Here is a 19,400-nt window from a genome sequence, read left to right as displayed (position 1 = left end):
TGGTCTGATGTACTCCCAGGTACCAGCTGATGGTCTGATGTACTCCCAGGTACCAGTTGATGGTCTGATGTACTCCCAGGTACCAGTTGATGATCCCATGTACTACCAGGTACCAGCTGATGGTCCCATGTACTCCCAGGTAACATTTGATGGTCTCGTGTACTCCCAGGTACCAGTTTATGGTCTGATGTACTCCCAGGTACCAGTTGATGGGCTGATGCACTCCCAGATACCAGTTGATGATCCCATGCTGATGATCCCATGTTCTCCCAGGTACCAGTTAATGGTCCATCAAGAAAATTAACTGTGTAGTGTCGCAGCCACGACGTGGGAAAAGAGACATGAATATTTGAGAACATTTCTTAAAGGAGACGTTTCACCACCCCTTCGTAAGGACTGAAGAGGCCACGAGTGGCGAAACGTTATTCTTTACCGTCCTGAACTGAATCACTGATAAACGCTGTCAACCTGAAATAACGCCGATGCAACCGTACACACAGTTGTCCCCTCCATCAGGCACCAATCCATACAATATCAGGTACCAATCCATACAATATCAGGTACCAATCCATACAATATCAGGTACCAATCCATACAATATCAGGCACCCCTCCACACAATATCAGGCACCCCTCCACACAATATCAGGCACCCCTCCACACAATATCAGGCACCTTTCCCATACATTCCATCAGGCACCCCTCCATACAATATCAGGCACCCTTTCCGTACACGCCATCAGCCACCCCTCCATACAATATCAGGCACTCATCCATACAATATCAGGCACCTTTCCCACACACTCCATCAGGCACCACTGCTCTTGGATTCTCATCCACTTTGTTACAGTGAAAGGATGCGTAATTCTCGTCTACACAACCTCTGACGAAGTAAAAAGGAAGACTGGCAGCTACACTGTGAAAGGTTGACGACGCTAGTGCGAGTAACCTCCAGATTGTAATCAGGATGAGGTAGCCCAGATTGTAACCCGGATGAGGAAGCCCAGATCGTAACCCGGATGAAGCAGCCCGGATCGTAACCCGGATGAGGTAGCCCAGATCGTAACCCGGATGAGGTAGCCCAGATCGTAACCCGAATGAGGTAGCCCAGATCGTAACCCGGATGAGGTAGCCCAGATCGTAACCCGGATGAGGTAGCCCAGATCGTAACTCGGATGAGGTAGCCCAGATCGTAACCCGGATGAGGTAGCCCAGATCGTAACCCGGATGAAGAAGCCCGGATCGTAACCCGGATGAGGTAGCCCAGATCGTAACCCGGATGAGGTAGCCCAGATCGTAACCAGAATAAGGTAGCCCATGTAGATGCGATGAGCGCCATATCTATCAAGTTAGGTCATCACATGTTGCAGATCAGAGGTCAATGAGAAAGGGAGAAGGAAAATGAGGGAGAGATAAGAGAGAGAATTACAAGAGGAAACAGGAACAGCAGCAACAGTGAAAGGAAGGTAACTTGGCGTCATGCAGGAGTGGTGGTGGTTTATCATCCACACACCCTTGGTTTATCTGCCTCACCCCCACACCTCTGCTTTGTCTGCCTCACCCCCACGCCTCTGCTTTGTCTGCCTCACGGACCAGGGAACTGTTTACTTGTTTATTTTTTTATTACCTGTTGACAGTTTCGAGGATCATCGCCCCCGCGAGCCGCTCTGTACTTTTCTCAAGATTGGTGGACTGAACAGATAAACTCCAGGCTAAAGGACTGATTACCTCAAACTACTACTCATCTTCCAACAGTTTTTTTCTTTGTATGTCGAGACTGAAGAAGCCACTCCCTGGCGAAACTTCTCCGTAGTAAAATATCCAAATGTTGCATTAGTGTCTCAGTTTTCAACCTGTCGGTACTCACACCAGTGGTTCACAATCTTTTAGTAATAAAAGGCCAAACTGAAAAGCTTAATTTAAAGGAAGGCCACATTTTGTAATTATTATGAATAATAACTATTATTTTAAAGTAAAAGGACACAAGTGCAACTAATGTGACATTGTATTACTTTTGTCACTACCACTACTACTACTACTACCACTAGTGAACATCGAAATGGTACCTCACTAGTATTCACCTCACTCTGAGCCTTTATATACCCTCTGTGTCCAAGTATTGTTTGTAATGGCTTGATAAAGCTCCTGGAGAGCGAAACGTTGCCACAATAAATGTCACATTAGTTGCACTTGTGTCCTTTTACTTTACATATTGTCGGTAATTCTACCAACTTTATTACAACTATTATTTTGTAACAGTTGACACTGTATAGTGTGGAACCTGCATGAAAGTGAACACATAATTTCATGCGACGGCCGCATCCATTTCCTAGAAGGGCGACATGCGGCTCTCTGGCCGCAGGTTAGGGACCCCTGATCTCAACCATATACATCAAATACGTCTGGTGTTGATCCTCTCCCCCCGTCCTCTTGGGGCAGGTGTTTATACAAAGATCAACTTCAATTAGACTGAGATTGTAACTGAAGTTTAGATCAGCAGTACAAACAGCCGTGACGTTCACCAGTGACACCGCCTCCAGCTGCTGCGCTTCACCTGTCCGCAGTACCCAGGTCCCTTCCACGTGGGTACTGTGTACTTTTATCAAGACTGGAGGACTGAACACATCCCTAGGCTGAGGGACTGGTAACCTCCAACTCAATCTTCACGCCTTCCACCGTTTTTCTCTGTACGGGACTGATGAAGCCACTAGTTGGCGAAACGTCTCCACAATAAACGTACCCAAGTGTTGCACAAGCGTCTCATTCATCTGTAAACACCAGAGCAGAGCAGCCCCAGGCAACAGCAGTATTGCACGCACCTGGGACCCACACCTTGCAACCACGTCACGACACCTTGCAACGAATGCAACAGCAGATGTCCCACGCACCAGGGGACGACACCTTGCAACGTATGGAACACGACAATTTAATAATAGCGACGCTAGTGGTAGGATGGGAGTGTGATGATAGTGAGAGGGGCCATGTTATGATGGTGCTGGTAGGAGTAAAGAGGGAGACTGAGAAGGAGGGTAGGGAGTGAAGGGGAGAGGGAGGGGAAAGTGAGGAGTGTGTGGAAAGGTGTGAAGAGAAGAATAATAATAGTGTAGTGAGGGGTCAGTATGGGTGAGTTTAATGTGGGAGTGAGCATGGGCGAGTGCAGTGTGGGTGTCAGCATGGGTGAATGTAATGTGGGAGTGAGCATGGGTGAGTGTAGTGTGGGATACAGCGTGGGTGAGTAGAGTGGGAGTCAGCATGGGTGAGTAGAGCGGGGGATACAGAATGGGTGAGTAGAGTGGGAGTCAGCATGGGTGAGTGTAGTGTGGGAGTCAGCATGGGTGAGTAGTGGGGATACAGCATGGGTGAGTAGTGTGGGATACAGCATGGGTGAGTAGTGTGGGATACAGCATGGGTGAGTAGTGTGGGATACAGCATGGGTGAGTGTAGTGTGGGATACATCACGGGTGAGTGTAGTGTGGGATACAGCATGGGTGAGTGTAGTGGGGGATACAGCATGGGTGAGTGTAGTGTGGGATACAGCATGGGTGAGTGTAGTGTGGGATACATCACGGGTGAGTGTAGTGTGGGATACATCACGGGTGAGTGTAGTGTGGGATACAGCATGGGTGAGTGTAGTGGGGGATACAGCATGGGTGAGTGTAGTGTGGGATACATCATGGGCGAGTGTAGTGGGGGATACAGCATGGGTGAGTGTAGTGTGAGATACAGCATGGGTGAGTGTAGTGTGGGATACTTCATGGGTGAGTGTAGTGGGGGATACAGCATGGGTGAGTAGTGTGGGATACAGCATGGGTGAGTGTAATGTGGGATACAGCATGGGTGAGTGTAATGTGGGATACATCATGGGTGAGTGTAGTGTAGGATACATCATGGGTGAGTAGTGTGGGCTACATCATGGGTGAGTGTAGTGTAGGATACATCATGTGTAAGTGTGGGATACAGCATGGGTGAGTAGTGGGATACATCATGGGTGAGTAGTGTGGGATACAGCATGGGTGAGTGTAGTGAGAGCATGGGCGAGTGTAGTGTGGGAGATATCATGGGTGAGTGTAGTGCGGGAGTCAACATGGGTGAGTGTAGTGTGGGCGATCATGGGTGAGTTTAGTGTGGGAGATATCATGGGTGAGTGTAGTGTGGGATACATCATGGGTGAGTGTAGTATGGGAGTCCGCATGGGTGAGTGTAGTATGGGAGTCAGCATGGGTGAGTGTAGTATGGGATATATCATGGGTGAGTGTAGTATGGGATACATCATGGGTGAGTGTAGTGTGGGATATATCATGGGTGAGTGAAGTGTGGGATATATCATGGGTGAGTGTAGTGTGGGATATATCATGGGTGAGTGTAGTGTGGGATATATCATGGGTGAGTGAAGTGTGGGATACATCATGGGTGAGTGTCGTGTGGGATACAGCATGGGTGAGTGTAGTGTGGGATACATCATGGGTGAGTGTAGTGCGGGAGTCAGCATGAGTGAGTGTAGTGCGGGAGTCAGCATGGGTGAGTGTAGTGCGGGAGTCAGCATGGATGAGTGCAGTGCGGGAGTCAGCATGGGCGAGTGTAGTGCGGGAGTCGGCATGGGCGAGTGTAGTGCGGGAGTCAGCATGGGTGAGTGTAGCATGGGAGTCAGCATGGGTGAGTGTAGTATGGGAGTCAGCATGGGTGAGTGTAGTGCGGGAGTCAGCATGGGTGAGTATAGTATGGGAGTCAGCATGGGTAAGTGTAGTGTGGGATATATCATGGGTGAGTGTAGTGTGCGATACATCATGGGTGAGTGTAGTGTGGGATACAGCATGGGTGAGTGCAGTATGGGAGTCAGCATGGGTGCGTGTAGTGCGGGAGTCAGCATGGGTGAGTGTAGTGCGGGAGTCAGCATGGGTGAGTGTAGTGCGGGAGTCAGCATGGGTGAGTAGTGCGGGAGTCAGCATGGGTGAGTGTTGTATGGGAGTCAGCATGGGTGAGTAGTGTGGGATATATCATGGGTGAGTGTAGTATGGGATACATCATGGGTGTAGTGTGGGATACATCATGGGTGAGTGTAGTGTGGGATACAGCATGGGTGAGTGTAGTGTGGGAGTCAGCATGGGTGAGTAGTGTGGGAGTCAGCATGGGTGAGTGTAGTGTGGGAGTCAGCATGGGTGAGTGTAGTGTGGGATACATCATGGGTGAGTGTAGTGTGGGATATAGCATGGGTGAGTGTAGTGTGGAATACATCATGGGTGAGTGTAGTGTGGGATACATTATGGGTGAGTGTAGTGTGGGATACAGCATGGGTGAGTGTAGTGTGGGATATATCATGGGTGAGTGTAGTGTGGAATACATTATGGGTGAGTGTAGTGTGGAATACATCATGGGTGAGTGTAGTGTGGAATACATCATGGGTGAGTGTAGTGTGGGATACATCATGGGTGAGTGTAGTGTGGAATACATCATGGGTGAGTGTAGTGTGGGATACATCATGGGTGAGTGTAGTGTGGAATACATCATGGGTGAGTGTAGTGTGGAATACATCATGGGTGAGTGTAGTGTGGGATACATTATGGGTGAGTGTAGTGTGGGATACAGCATGGGTGAGTGTAGTGTGGGATACATCATGGGTGAGTGTAGTGTGGGATATAGCATGGGTGAGTGTAGTGTGGGATACAGCATGGGTGAGTGTAGTGTGGGATATAGCATGGGTGAGTGTAGTGCGGGAATCAGTATGGGTGTGTGTGTTGGAGACAGTATAGGTAAGAATATATTTGTTTGGGGTGCAACGTCAACAATGCTGGGGAAGCTTTCTTCTTCCTAGGACACTTCCTGAAAATCTTAACTTCCAATTACACTTTCTCCTCAACCACACATTCGCCCTCCCTTAAATACTTTCTCCCTACCACACACACACACAGTGTCCCCAAAAACACTTTCTTTACCGCACACATTCTCGCCCACAATATTTTTTCCCCACTACACATCCTAACCAAAAACACACAGTTCCCCAACACTATCCCCACTACAGTTTCCCCTCTTTCCTCGCCATCCTTTCCACCTTCCCCTCACTATACATCCCTTCCTCCCCAGCCCCGTCTCCCTACTGCTTCTCAGGCTGTCTTAAAGCCTTGTAGAAAACATTTTATTTTGCTTCAAAGGATAATTTCACAGGAGAATAAAACCTACAAGGTAAACTGAGCTCTCCCTCATATTAATTAATTGAAGGGGATCTGTGGCGCCAGTTTTTAACTCCAAATTAACTGGAGGGAAGGAGGAAGACGGGAGGAAGAAAAGGCAGAAGAGGAGGAAGGGAAAGCAGAATAGGAGGAAGGCAGAAGAGGAGGAAAAAGAAGGCGAGAGAGAAAGAGAAGGGAGGCACAGAAGGAAGGAGAGGATGAGAAAATAGTGAAGGAAAAAAAGCCGGGGCAAAAAGAAGGGAAGAGGATGAAATAATGAGGAAGGGAGGGAGGAGGAAGGTTATTCAACACTTATCAATAACAGCCATACACATCTAGCACTCAGACCTCAGTTATTATTACGAAAATCAAAATCAATCATCCAAACAGGCACACAAAAACTAAATACCCTGACAAAGTTAAAGGATTAATGACGAAAAGTTCTTAACTATTAGTGTCAAAACATTTTCTTAAACTTCCTCTTCATGTTCCTTGGTAAATAGAAAAACCACGACTTGAGTGAAAAGGCCGAAGTCGTGGGCAAAGTTGAAATGTGTTCCACAGTCAGGTGCACGCCACAAGTTACACAGAAAGGAGAAGATGCACATGCAAGCAAAAGACTAAATCCTTCGGTAACCAACTTTACGAGGCCTGAAGTTCCTTGAGCAATCAGGTTCATTTCAAGGTAGGTTATAATAAGTCCAGTTGTTCTGATCAAGAGTCCCTCACCAGCATCTAAGTGCTTCCCTCGAGGGATATATGGAGTACAGGAGACTTGAGTAAATAGTATGCTGGAACCCATCTTGACTGCAAAGATGGAATGGAGATCTTCAGCGAACAGTCAACTCACACTTGGTAACTTGGTACAACATGAGGCCTCAGAAATGTTCACCACGAAGCTAACTCCATCGTCACTAGGGCAATAAAGACCTCCAGTGTTGCATGTGTCTTATTCATCCACTCTCAGACTTCGAGTCATCAGTAAAGATCTTGATCTTTGAAACATGAATCGAATCATGTTCAAGGAAATGAGCCAAGATTACCGGAGTTAGGCAACTTCTCATCTGTCCCCTGCGAAGGCGTACCTCACACACTCCAAGAATGACAGGGTAAGAACCAGACCTCCCTGACCACACACACATCTAGGCCATAATTCATGAGCGCAGTCAACATTCGAACACTAAAGGGCAGAGAGAGAAAGAGCCTTGTCCTACCGGCAAAGGGATGCTCCCTCTGTCGGACCGTAACATCAGCCACGTCGCCACTGACACCTAGCCCAAAAGAGGTAATGCAAACCCATCTCTTCACGGCGGAGATCCTGGGACTGCTCACCCGAATGAACGCTCAAATCTTCGAGTGGACAGGACCGATTTTGCGACGTTTCGCCTATAACAAAGTCCAGTCATAGACGAAGACTTCACTTCAGTTTCTCACTACATGTCGACTTAAACCATCGTTGGTCCAGTCGTACTCTAGCCTGGAGCAGTATAAAGCAGCATATAAGCGGAGCACAGTCTCCTGATCCATTCCCCAGGCACTGCGTCAGAGCACCTTTAAGATATCTAGTGCCCTCGCAACATCTATTCCGAGGTGTTTCACATGAAAGGCCTAAACCAGGGCCAGGTCAAGAGTTATCCCAGGAACATCATCTCATGACTGCATGGAGAGTCTGACCGATGCCTCGTCACAGTTACCCCTTTCCCCAAGGATAGACAAGAGCGGAAGGTGGTTTGATCATGTTTACAGGGGGTCATTTGTAAAAGCTAATAGTGAATGCCCTTTTACAGGGGACAATGGTGAGTGCCCCTTTACCGCAACTGATAGTGCCTGCTCCTTTGAAGAAGCCACACTCTTCCTTACGGGACTGCTGCAGGTCACCGCAGAAGCACCAGAGCAGCTCTCCTCTTGGTTAAAGATCTTGTTTACCATATACAGTAGAACGGCTTCCGAGAAAGGGAAGGGGAAGCCAGTAGCCGCAACAGGTACGGTAGAAGGAAGGGGACGGAAGGGACACGAAAAAGGCGAGGGGGCAAGTAATCCTTGAGGAACCCAGGCCCGGCCCTTCAAGAACGGGAGAGAAAGGGGTCTAGCAGCAGGAGTCAGACCACTAACGGCAGAAGCAGAGGACACTGAGTTTATGAGACATGGAGACTCTCTCTCCAATATCTTGTTTGTGACAATAGTATGAAGTACTTATTTTCAACTACCTTATGTGAACTCATGAGTTTCTCATAGGGACGTGCCCAGAAACAGAGATAAACACATACACAATAAACATCACACACATGTACATACAAGGAAAAACAAAGAAAAAATACAGTGGTGTTGAGGGTATGACCATGTTAAGGATGAAGTGTATATTCACCCCAGTGAGATGACAACCTTACTGAGGAGTACAACATCCTCACTCTGACCCAGTGAGAGCCTACCCTACTAGTGAGTAGGTAGTGTGCACAGAGAACACACCAGACTAGTGCACCCCAGCGCAGAATTACATTCATGGGGTATGGGGTAGGAAAAAAGAGGAGCACTAAACTCGTAATACAGCGACTGGGTAAATGGGAGGCGGCAAAAATCGATCCAAGGAAAAGAGGGGAATGGGTCCGGCGTTTCTACTGGGATCTACCGTGTCTTAGTAACGCCGGGAAATGATAGACAATCAAGTTTGACCGAAGGGAAGGGTAGCTCTAATTCTTTGGATGAAGAGTCTTCCCCACCCCCATTCATGAGACCACCTGCCACAGATGTCAAGTTAGCAGCATCTTCAAATCTGACAAAGTCACAGTTATGCGGTTCAGTGATGCAGCAGGTTGACACTTTGCCTATCCTGCCCAAACATCGTCAAAGTTTGTATCTAAATGCAGGGTACCGACATCCCGGTGCAGTGTCCTATCATGACGGTGCAGGGTACGGGAATGGTGATGGTGCAGGGTACGGGAATGGTGATGGTGCAGGGTACGGGAATGGTGATGGTGCAGGGTACGGGAATGGTGATGGTGCAGGGTACGGGAATGGTGATAGTGCAGGGTACGGGAATGGTGATGGTGCAGGGTACGGGAATGGTGATGGTGCAGGGTACGGGAATGGTGATGGTGCAGGGTACGGGAATGGTGATGGTGCAGGGTACGGGAATGGTGATGGTGCAAGGTACGGGCGTGGCTGTCAATAACAATTGTGAGGCAGCATGGTCGTCCACTCCATGTTTTTCTCAGTGAACAAGAGGCTGCTGCTCCAGCAACCTCCAGGACAAAAGAATTCCTATTTTCACTCTAGGAAACGGGAATTCCCTCTTCCATTAAGGCTTCTTGGCTGGAGATTTTCCCCTCAGAACAACGCCTTACTCTTTATATATTTATACCACTCCTTTTTCCATGTCTGTCCATTAATGTCAACAACATTGATTGAATAACAAAAAACTAAGATTATTATTGTATGAAGTTTGAAGATGATCCTTATTATTTTATGAACAGTGAACTGTGTGTGTGAAAAGCTGAAGGCTCTGTTAACACCTTCGATATTAATGTTCCGGCTAATTAGTTTCAATCTTATGGTCTAACTGATCACATTAGTTGTGAACCTACCATTATTCTTCGAGACTAAAGAGACTTCTGATTTTCTACTCTGGCCTCGTACCCTACATAATATAACACAGTTCTTAGTCTAGGTCGATGTACTTCTTCTCGGTACATAGCCTCGGTGTGGACTTCCAAGTCCTCTGTTATCTGTATTTCCCCATATTCTACGCCAGACGTAAGTCAATAACAAACACCAGTGGAATTAATTTCAGTCTTAAATGAACATAAGTATGCTATTAAATTGTATAATATTGAGCCCACTCACACATATTTGAAAATAAATGTGTGCCTAAGATTCAACGTGTTTATAGAGTACATGATTATGTTGTAATAAAGTTGGTAGAATTACCGACAATATGTAAAGTAAAAGGACACAAGTGCAACTAATGTGACATTTTATTGTGGCAACGTTTCGCTCTCCAGGAACTTTATCATGGCTTGATAAAGCTCCTGGAGAGCGAAACGTTGCCACAATAAAATGTCACATAAGTTGCACTTGTGTCCTTTTACTTTACATGATTATGGTGACTGATGGTCTATCTTCTCACTTTTCAAGGCTTTCAACTTCCAATCTTTACCATATTTTTATCAATCAAGTAACTAAATACATGAACAAAAACACCAAGCTCAGATCATAGTAAGAGTGTGATCAGTGTTACAGGAACTCTGGTACACAGTGTAAACAATGGTAAGAGTCGCTAGCACTCGCAGCTATTGTGAATTTGCTCACGAATCAATAGAAAGATCAAAAACCTTTCTAAATGTTAACACACTATAATGAGCACTATAACCACACCTCTAAATGTTATCACACACCATCATGTACTTTAACCTCACCTAAATGCTAAGAAACACTATCATGGGTACTATAACCACCACAACTAAAACACCATCAAGGGCAATATCCATATAACAATGGTTATAAATTACCATAATTTTTAAAGGGGTGGACCGGTAAGCCAGCGGAAGGCCTCGGTCAGATGACCAAAATCTCCAAAGGCGGGTCATCATCTGACTAAGACCCGCGTCAGGAAACATTTGTCCTGTTTCCTGACGAACCTTACCTAACCTAACCATCAAGGGTGTTATTGGTGGTTACACAACCACCCATAACTACGCAATTCAATACGTGTAGGTAGAAGGAAATGGTAAAGCTTATAGTGACTAGAATCCCAACGTTTTGCAAACTGTCTTAATACAAGGTAAACGCTTATACAGCCAGCTAGCTAGCTCGCTCTCTTTCCCCCCCCCCTCCTGTCTTTCCTAGGAAGGGATTAATGCAATAACCAGATAAACAGTGGTAATATTGCTCATTCCTTAACGTCTTGGGAAAAAAAAAAGCTAATGATCTCATTAACAGCTGGGATAAAACATCCTGGCATGATAAAAGATTTGGAGCAAAACACTGACGAATGAGATCGCCTCTTTAGCGACCTTGAGTTACATATTGTATTAAAACAAGTCGGTCAACAGCACCTGGTGAGGATGGCATAACTTGCGATATCCTCTAAACAACCACAACCATCCAAACAACCAAATAAAAACGCCCAAACAAAAACACCCAAGCCACGCATCTACGTGCCCTCGCTAAAACGCACACATGCTCAACCAACCACACTTACAGATGGACGCACGTGCGTGGGGGGGGGGGGAGGGAGGGGTGAAAGAAACAAAAGACAGACAGACAGACAGACAGAGACAGAGACAGAGACGCGCGCGCGCGCGCACACACGAGGCCAAGTCTCTCTCCTTAAGCGCCTTTGATAACTGGTAACTCTCTCATATGCTTATTATATTCAAGAGGGGGAGGCGGGGGGAGCAGCAAACTTTTAGAGATGATACACTGCCTGGGGAATTGGCATTCATTCAGACTCCATTCACGGAAAGGGAGAACAAGTCCAATTCCTTGGATCAAGAGCACCTCACCGGCGAAAACACACACCCTGGATTCTTTTTTTGTCTAATTTTAAACCTTGTATAATATATATTACATTCTAACCTTGTCTGACCACCTCACATCACTATTACATTCGTGGGTAAGAGCTAAACCCATATGTGAAAGGGAGGGTAACAAATTCCTTGGATCAAGAGCCTCCTCCCCTGAATGGGGGGAGTGTTGACGCCAACTGTTTGCGTATAAAGTCTTTAATTGTATAACAATAGTTTATAATTTCGGTCACATGCAATCACATGTATCAGTCACGTGAATACATCAGTCACGTGAATACATCAGTCACGTGAATACATCAGTCACGTGAATACATCAGTCACGTGAATACATCAGTCACGTGAATATATCAGCCACATAAATACATCAGTCACGTGAATACACCGCTGACACTTCCTCCGTCGACAAGCAATAGACTCACCTATGACAGTGTTAGACATAAAAACACTGCTTGTTCTCTCCACGTCAACAAGTTCCCTCTCGCTCCGCTTGTGTAAATATACAGCACTTAATACAAATCATGTGTCTTACACACCGTGTTAGTCGATCATTTTTCTCTAAGCTAGTACACATTAGGCTAGCACACAGACTGCTGACAGAACTAAGCATGTATGACCGCACCCGAGTGCTGTGAGAAACACACTGATCCTTATTGGTTGGTTTATTGGGGGTGAAAAATGTCTAACAACATGGTAATGGTCGTTACTGCTGCATATCACCGCTCAACACAACAACATCACAGGTTTGCAACGCAATACTGTAGGCAGGCTCGTAGAGACAATGCGGAAACAAAGATTTTAGGGCAGGCAACATATATTACGAACACAGGTTAGTCTAGTGATCTGCACACCTGTCTAGAGCACGATAACCAAGATAGGAACGAGCAAAAGGCAGCAGAGAGAGAGTAGATACTCACCACTCAAGAATACTCCCCTCCCCACCCCTCAAGGAAGGTTCCTTGATGTTGGTGAGGGGCTCTTGATTTAGGGAATTGGATCTGTGCTCCAGTTCCCCGAATTAAGCCTGAATGCCTTCCACATCCCCCCCACAGGCGCTGTATAATCCTCCGGGTTTAGCGCTTCCCCCTTGATTATAATAATAATCCCCTCCCCAAGATGAGAATTATAATATATTTTCCATGTGTTTATACACACAAAATGTCGGTTTCTTAACTGGTTAAAATCCTGAGCACTGGTCATGCCACTCATTAATAACCTCTGAAGAATGCTTCATTTCTTAACGTAGGGATTAAACTCTTAGAAAGTATACAAAGAGATATACACCTCACGGTGTATATCCCGCACAAAGATATGCATCTGTTGGTGTATATGTCGTGCCGAATAGGTAAAACTTGCGATTTTGGCTTAAACAGCAACGCACTTCTTGCTGAATATGGCAAGCGAAAATTTGTGTACGCAATAATTTCGCAAAAATCTTCCTGAATCTAACGAAAAAAAAATATTTCACTGTTCGTTTATTAATAAATTATAGTAAACTTACCTAAATATATTTAGGCCAAGTTAAACTGCACTTGTTATAATAAGGTTAGGTAAGTTTTCTAAGGTCCTTTTGGTACAAAATTATTAATTTTTACATTAACATTAATGAAAAAATATATCTTTAAACATACAAGAGAAAACTTTGGAAAGGACTTACTTTTAAATGAGTTCTTGCTAACTGACCAGTTTTACCTATTTGGCACGACATATATATATATAAATATATATATATACATATATATATATATATATATATATATATATATATATATATATATATATATATAATATATATATATATATATATATATATGTCGTGCCGAATATGTAAAACTGGTCAATTAGCAAGAACTCATTTAAAATTATGTCCTTTCTGAAATTTTCTCTTATACGTTTAAAGATATATTTTTTTCATTAATGTTGATGTAACAATTTTTAATTTTGCACCAAAAGAATCTTAGAAAGCTTACCTAACCTTATTATAACAAGAACAATTTATTTTAGCCTAACCCAACTAAATATATTTTAGATTTGATTACAATAATTTAATACTAAACAAACACAGTGAAATATATTTTTTTCGTTAGGTTCTGAATGATTTTGGCGAAATTATTGCATACACAAATTTTCACTTGGTCCTAATATGGCAAGATGAGCGTTGATATTTAAGCCAAGATGGCAAAGTTCTGCCTATTTGGCACGACATATATATATATACTATATATATATATATATATATATATATATATATATATATATATATATATATATATATATATATATATATATAGTGCGGATGACAAGAAACAGATGATTGCTGATGTTATGAATGAAAAGAAGTTGGATGTCCTGGCCCTAAACGAAACAAAGCTGAAGGGGGTAGGGGAGTTTCGGTGGGGGGAAATAAATGGGATTAAATCTGGAGTATCTGAGAGAGTTGAAGCAAAGGAAGGGGTAGCAGTAATGTTGAAGGATCAGTTATGGAAGGAGAAAAGAGAATATGAATGTGTAAATTCAGGAATTATGTGGATTAAAGTAAAGGTTGGATGCGAAAAGTGGGTCATAATAAGCGTGCATGCACCTGGAGAAGAGAGGAATGTAGAGGAGAGAGAGAGATTTTGGGAGATGTTAGGTGAATGTATAGGAGCCTTTAAACCAAGTGAGAGAGAAATTGTGGTAGGGGATCTGAATGCTAAAGTAGGAGAAACTTTTAGAGAGGGTGTGGTAGGTAAGTTTGGGGTGCCAGGTGTAAATGATAATGGGAGCCCTTTGATTGAACTTTGTATAGAAAGGGGTTTATAGGTAATACATATTTTAAGAAAAAGAGGATAAATAAGTATACAAGATATGACGTAGGGCGAAATGACAGTAGTTTGTTGGATTATGTATTGGTAGATAAAAGACTGTTGAGTAGACTTCAGGATGTACACGTTTATAGAGGGGCCACAGATACATCAGATCACTTTCTAGTTGTAGCTACACTGAGAGTAAAAGGTAGATGGGATACAAGGAGAATAGGAGCATCAGGGAAGAGAGAGGTGAAGGTTTATAAACTAAAAGAGGAGGCAGTTAGGGTAAGATATAAACAGCTATTGGAGGATAGATGGGCAAATGAGAGCATAGGAAATGGGGTCGAAGAGGTATGGGGTAGGTTTAAAAATGTAGTGTCAGAGTGTTCAGCAGAAGTTTGTGGTTACAGGAAAGTGGGTGCGGGAGGGAAGAGGAGAGATTGGTGGAATGATGTAAAGAGAGTAGTAAGGGAGAAAAAGTTAGCATATGAGAAGTTTTTACAAAGTAGAAGTGATGCAAGGAGGGAAGAGTATATGGAGAAAAAGAGAGAGGTTAAGAGAGTGGTGAAGCAATGTAAAAAGAGAGCAAATGAGAGAGTGGGTGAGATGTTATCAACAAATTTTGTTGAAAATAAGAAAAAGTTTTGGAGTGAGATTAACAAGTTAAGGAAGCCTAGAGAACAAATGGATTTGTCAGTTAAAAATAGGAGAGGAGAGTTATTAAATGGAGAGTTAGAGGTATTGGGAAGATGGAGGGAATATTTTGAGGAATTGTTAAATGTTGATGAAGATAGGGAAGCTGTGATTTCGTGTATAGGGCAAGGAGGAATAACATCTTGTAGGAGTGAGGAAGAGCCAGTTGTGAGTGTGGGGGAAGTTCGTGAGGCAGTAGGTAAAATGAAAGGGGGTAAGGCAGCCGGGATTGATGGGATAAAGATAGAAATGTTAAAAGCAGGTGGGGATATAGTTTTGGAGTGGTTGGTGCAATTATTTAATAAATGTATGGAAGAGGGTAAGGTACCTAGGGACTGGCAGAGAGCATGCATAGTTCCTTTGTATAACGGCAAAGGGGATAAAAGAGAGTGCAAAAATTATAGGGGGATAAGTCTGTTGAGTATACCTGGTAAAGTGTATGGCAGAGTTATTATTGAACGAATTAAGAGTAAGACGGAGAATAAGATAGCAGATGAACAAGGAGGCTTTAGGAAAGGTAGGGGGTGTGTGGACCAGGTGTTTACAGTGAAACATATAAGTGAACAGTATTTAGATAAGGCTAAAGAGGTCTTTGTGGCATTTATGGATTTGGAAAAGGCGTATGACAGGGTGGATAGGGGAGCAATGTGGCAGATGTTGCAGGTGTATGGTGTAGGAGGTAGGTTACTGAAAGCATTGAAGAGTTTTTACGAGAATAGTGAGGCTCAAGTTAGAATATGTAGGAAGAGGGAAATTATTTCCCAGTAAAAGTAGGCCTTAGACAAGGATGTGTGATGTCACCGTGGTTGTTTAATATATTTATAGATGGGGTTGTAAGAGAAGTAAATGCGAGGGTCTTGGCAAGAGGCGTGGAGTTAAAAGATAAAGAATCACACATAAAGTGGGAGTTGTCACAGTTGCTCTTTGCTGATGACACTGTGCTCTTGGGAGATTCTGAAGAGAAGTTGCAGAGATTGGTGGATGAATTTGGTAGGGTGTGCAAAAGAAGAAAATTAAAAGTGAATACAGGAAAGAGTAAGGTTATGAGGATAACAAAAATATTAGGTGATGAAAGATTGGATATCAGATTGGAGGGAGAGAGTATGGAGGAGGTGAACGTATTCAGATATTTGGGAGTGGACGTGTCAGCGGATGGGTCTATGAAAGATAAGGTGAATCATAGAATTGATGAGGGGGAAAAGGGTGAGTGGTGCACTTAGGAGTCTGTGGAGACAAAGAACTTTGTCCTTGGAGGCAAAGAGGGGAATGTATGAGAGTATAGTTTTACCAACGCTCTTATATGGGTGTGAAGCATGGGTGATGAATGTTGCAGCGAGGAGAAGGCTGGAGGCAGTGGAGATGTCATGTCTGAGGGCAATGTGTGGTGTGAATATAATGCAGAGAATTCGTAGTTTGGAAGTTAGGAGGAGGTGCGGGATTACCAAAACTGTTGTCCAGAGGGCTGAGGAAGGGTTGTTGAGGTGGTTCGGACATGTAGAGAGAATGGAGCGAAACAGAGTGACTTCAAGAGTGTATCAGTCTGTAGTGGAAGGAAGGCTGGGTAGGGGTCGGCCTAGGAAAGGTTGGAGGGAGGGGGTAAAGGAGGTTTTGTGTGCGAGGGGCTTGGACTTCCAGCAGTGTGTACACGGGAGCTATAGCTTTCCCGCGGGGTCGCCCCCCGCTTGTAGGGAAGACCCCCCTCACAGAAGAGCATACCCTTCACCTATTCCCTATATTTCCCACAATCTCTATCATTTTGGCGTCCATCAGGTTACCGGTGCATTCAACCGCGTGGCTGAGAGTCGGGCAAGCAGCTGGATGGGTGACTGAGCAGGCAGCAGGGAGAGGGGGCTGGGAAAAAAGGGGTCAGCGTCAGGGGTAATGGGAAACGGAAATGGGAAAGGAAGGGGCAAAGAGGAGAGGAAATACCTGAGATATACCAGTGATCGGTTTCAAGAGTAGTTCTCCTCCCGCAGACCAGTCTAGAGAGAGGAGAGGAGGAGAGGGGCAGGAAACGAAAGGAAGATGAGAAGGGGAGAATCACGTGAGTGAACAAGCAGCAGCTGCGACACAGGATCAGAAAGAGGATCAGTAGAAACAAAGGAGGATCGCTAGTGACGTGGAGGATCCGGCCAGAATAAGAAGGATCAGGTGAAACACTGGAAGTCCAGGAGCCCTGCCAAAGACCTGAAGAACGAAGGAGTTATTTATATGAGAGAGAGAGAGAGAGAGAGAGAGAGAGAGAGAGAGAGAGAGAGAGAGAGAGAGAGAGAGAGAGAGAGACAGAGAGAGAGAGAGAGAGAGAGAGAGAGAGAGAGAGAGAGAGAGAGAGAGAGAGAGAGAGAGAGAGGAGAGAGACAGAGACAGAGAGAGACAGAGACAGAGAGAGAGAGAGAGACAGAGAGTGAGAGAGAGAGAGAGAGAGAGAGAGAGAGAGAGAGAGAGAGAGAGAGACGAGAGAGAGAGACAGAGAGAGAGAGAGAGAGAGAGAGAGAGAGAGAGAGAGAGAGAGAGAGAGAGAGAGAGAGAGAGAGAGAGAGAGAGAGAGAGTAACATTCACTATATCAATTCAAGTTAGTCTGTCTGTATACGGAATGTAAGTTTTATCGGCTGCACGAAAGCCATTGAGGCAGCAATACAACAATAAACACAACAAGAATATATATATATATATATATATATATATATATATATATATATATATATATATATATATATATATATATATATATATATATATATGAGGTACCACCTCTGGTACTGAACTGGGGACCCTCATCCTCAGGTAAAACTTGCGATTTTGGCTTAAATAGCAACGCTATTCTTGCCGATAAAGGCAAGCGAAAATTTGTGTATGCAATAATTTCACAAAAAAAAAAACATTCTGAACCTAACGAAAAAAAATAATTTCATTGTGATTGTTTAGTATTAAATTATTGTAAACTTATCTAAAATATATTTAGTTGGATGAGGCTAAATTAAATTGCCCTTCTTATAATAAGGTTAGGTAAGTTTTCTAAGGTTCTTTTGGTACAAAATTATTAATTTTTACATTAACATAATGAAAAAAACTATATCTTTAAACGTATGAGAGAAAAATTGTAGAACTGACTTAATTTTAAATGAGTCCTTGCTACTTGATCAATTTTACCTATTCGGCACGACGTGTGTATGTGTGTGTGTGTGTGTGTGTGTGTGTGTGTGTGTGTACTCACCTAATTGTGGTTGCAGGGGTCGAGACTCAGCTCCTGGCCCCGCCTCTTCACTGATCTCTACTGGGTCCTCTCTCTCTCTGCTTCCTGAGCTTTGTCATACCTCTTCTTAAAACTATGTATGGTTCCTGCCTCCACTACTTCACTTGCTAGGCTATTCCACTTGCTGACAACTCTATGACTGAAGAAATACTTCCTAACGTCCCTGTGACTCGTCTGAGTCTTCAGCTTCCAGTTGTGACCCCTTGTCCCTGTGTCCCCTCTCTGGAACATCCTATCTCTGTCCACCTTGTCTATTCCCCGCAGTATCTTGTATGTCGTTATCATGTCTCCCCTGACCCTTCTTTCCTCCAGCGTCGTCAGTCCAATTTCCCTTAACCTTTCCTCGTACGACATTCCCTTGAGCTTTGGGACTAGCCTTGTTGCAAACCTTTGTACTTTCTCTAGCTTCTTGACGTGCTTAACCAGGTGTGGGTTCCAGACTGGTGCTGCATACTCCAGTATGGGCCTAACATACACAGTGTACAGTGTCTTGAACGATTCCTTATTAAGGTATCGGAACGCTATTCTCAGGTTTGCCAGGCGCCCGTATGCTGCAGCAGTTATTTGGTTGATGTGTGCCTCCGGTGACGTGCTCGGTGTTATGGTCACCCCGAGGTCTTTCTCCCTGAGTGAGGTCTGTAGTCTTTGTCCACCTAGCCTATACTCTGTCTGCGGTCTTCTTTGCCCCTCCCCAATCTTCATGACTTTGCATTTGGCTGGATTGAATTCGAGAAGCCAGTTACTGGACCACATGTCCAGCCTGTCCAGGTCTCTTTGCAGTCCTGCCTCATCCTCGTCCGATTTAATTCTTCTCATCAACTTCAAGTCATCTGCGAACAGGGACACTTCAGAGTCTATTCCTTCCATCATGTCGTTCACATATATCAAAAATAGCACTGGTCCTAGAACTGACCCCTGTGGGACCCCGCTCGTAACAGGCGCCCACTGTGATACCTCTTCACGTACCATGACTCGTTGC

General features: G+C 44.4%; 2 protein-coding genes across 5 annotated transcripts in view; both read right to left on the bottom strand.

Annotated features, from left to right (window-relative positions):
* Positions 1-12,322, bottom strand: part of alpha-Man-IIb (alpha-Mannosidase class II b) — a gene marked incomplete at its 3' end in the record, with an annotated part of 245,329 nt that extends 233,007 nt beyond the window's left edge. Inside the window, 1 exon segment of the mRNA XM_070102231.1 lies at positions 12,108-12,322.
* LOC128702342 (alpha-mannosidase 2) overlaps positions 1-19,400 on the bottom strand; it is a 996,737-nt gene that overhangs the window by 10,286 nt on the left and 967,051 nt on the right. The window lies entirely within an intron of this gene.

This window comes from Cherax quadricarinatus, chromosome 80, assembly GCF_038502225.1.
Source record: "Cherax quadricarinatus isolate ZL_2023a chromosome 80, ASM3850222v1, whole genome shotgun sequence".
NCBI lineage: Eukaryota > Metazoa > Arthropoda > Malacostraca > Decapoda > Parastacidae > Cherax > Cherax quadricarinatus.
The sequence above is the reverse complement of the archived record's forward strand: the minus strand, read 5'-3'. Positions and strand labels throughout refer to the sequence as shown.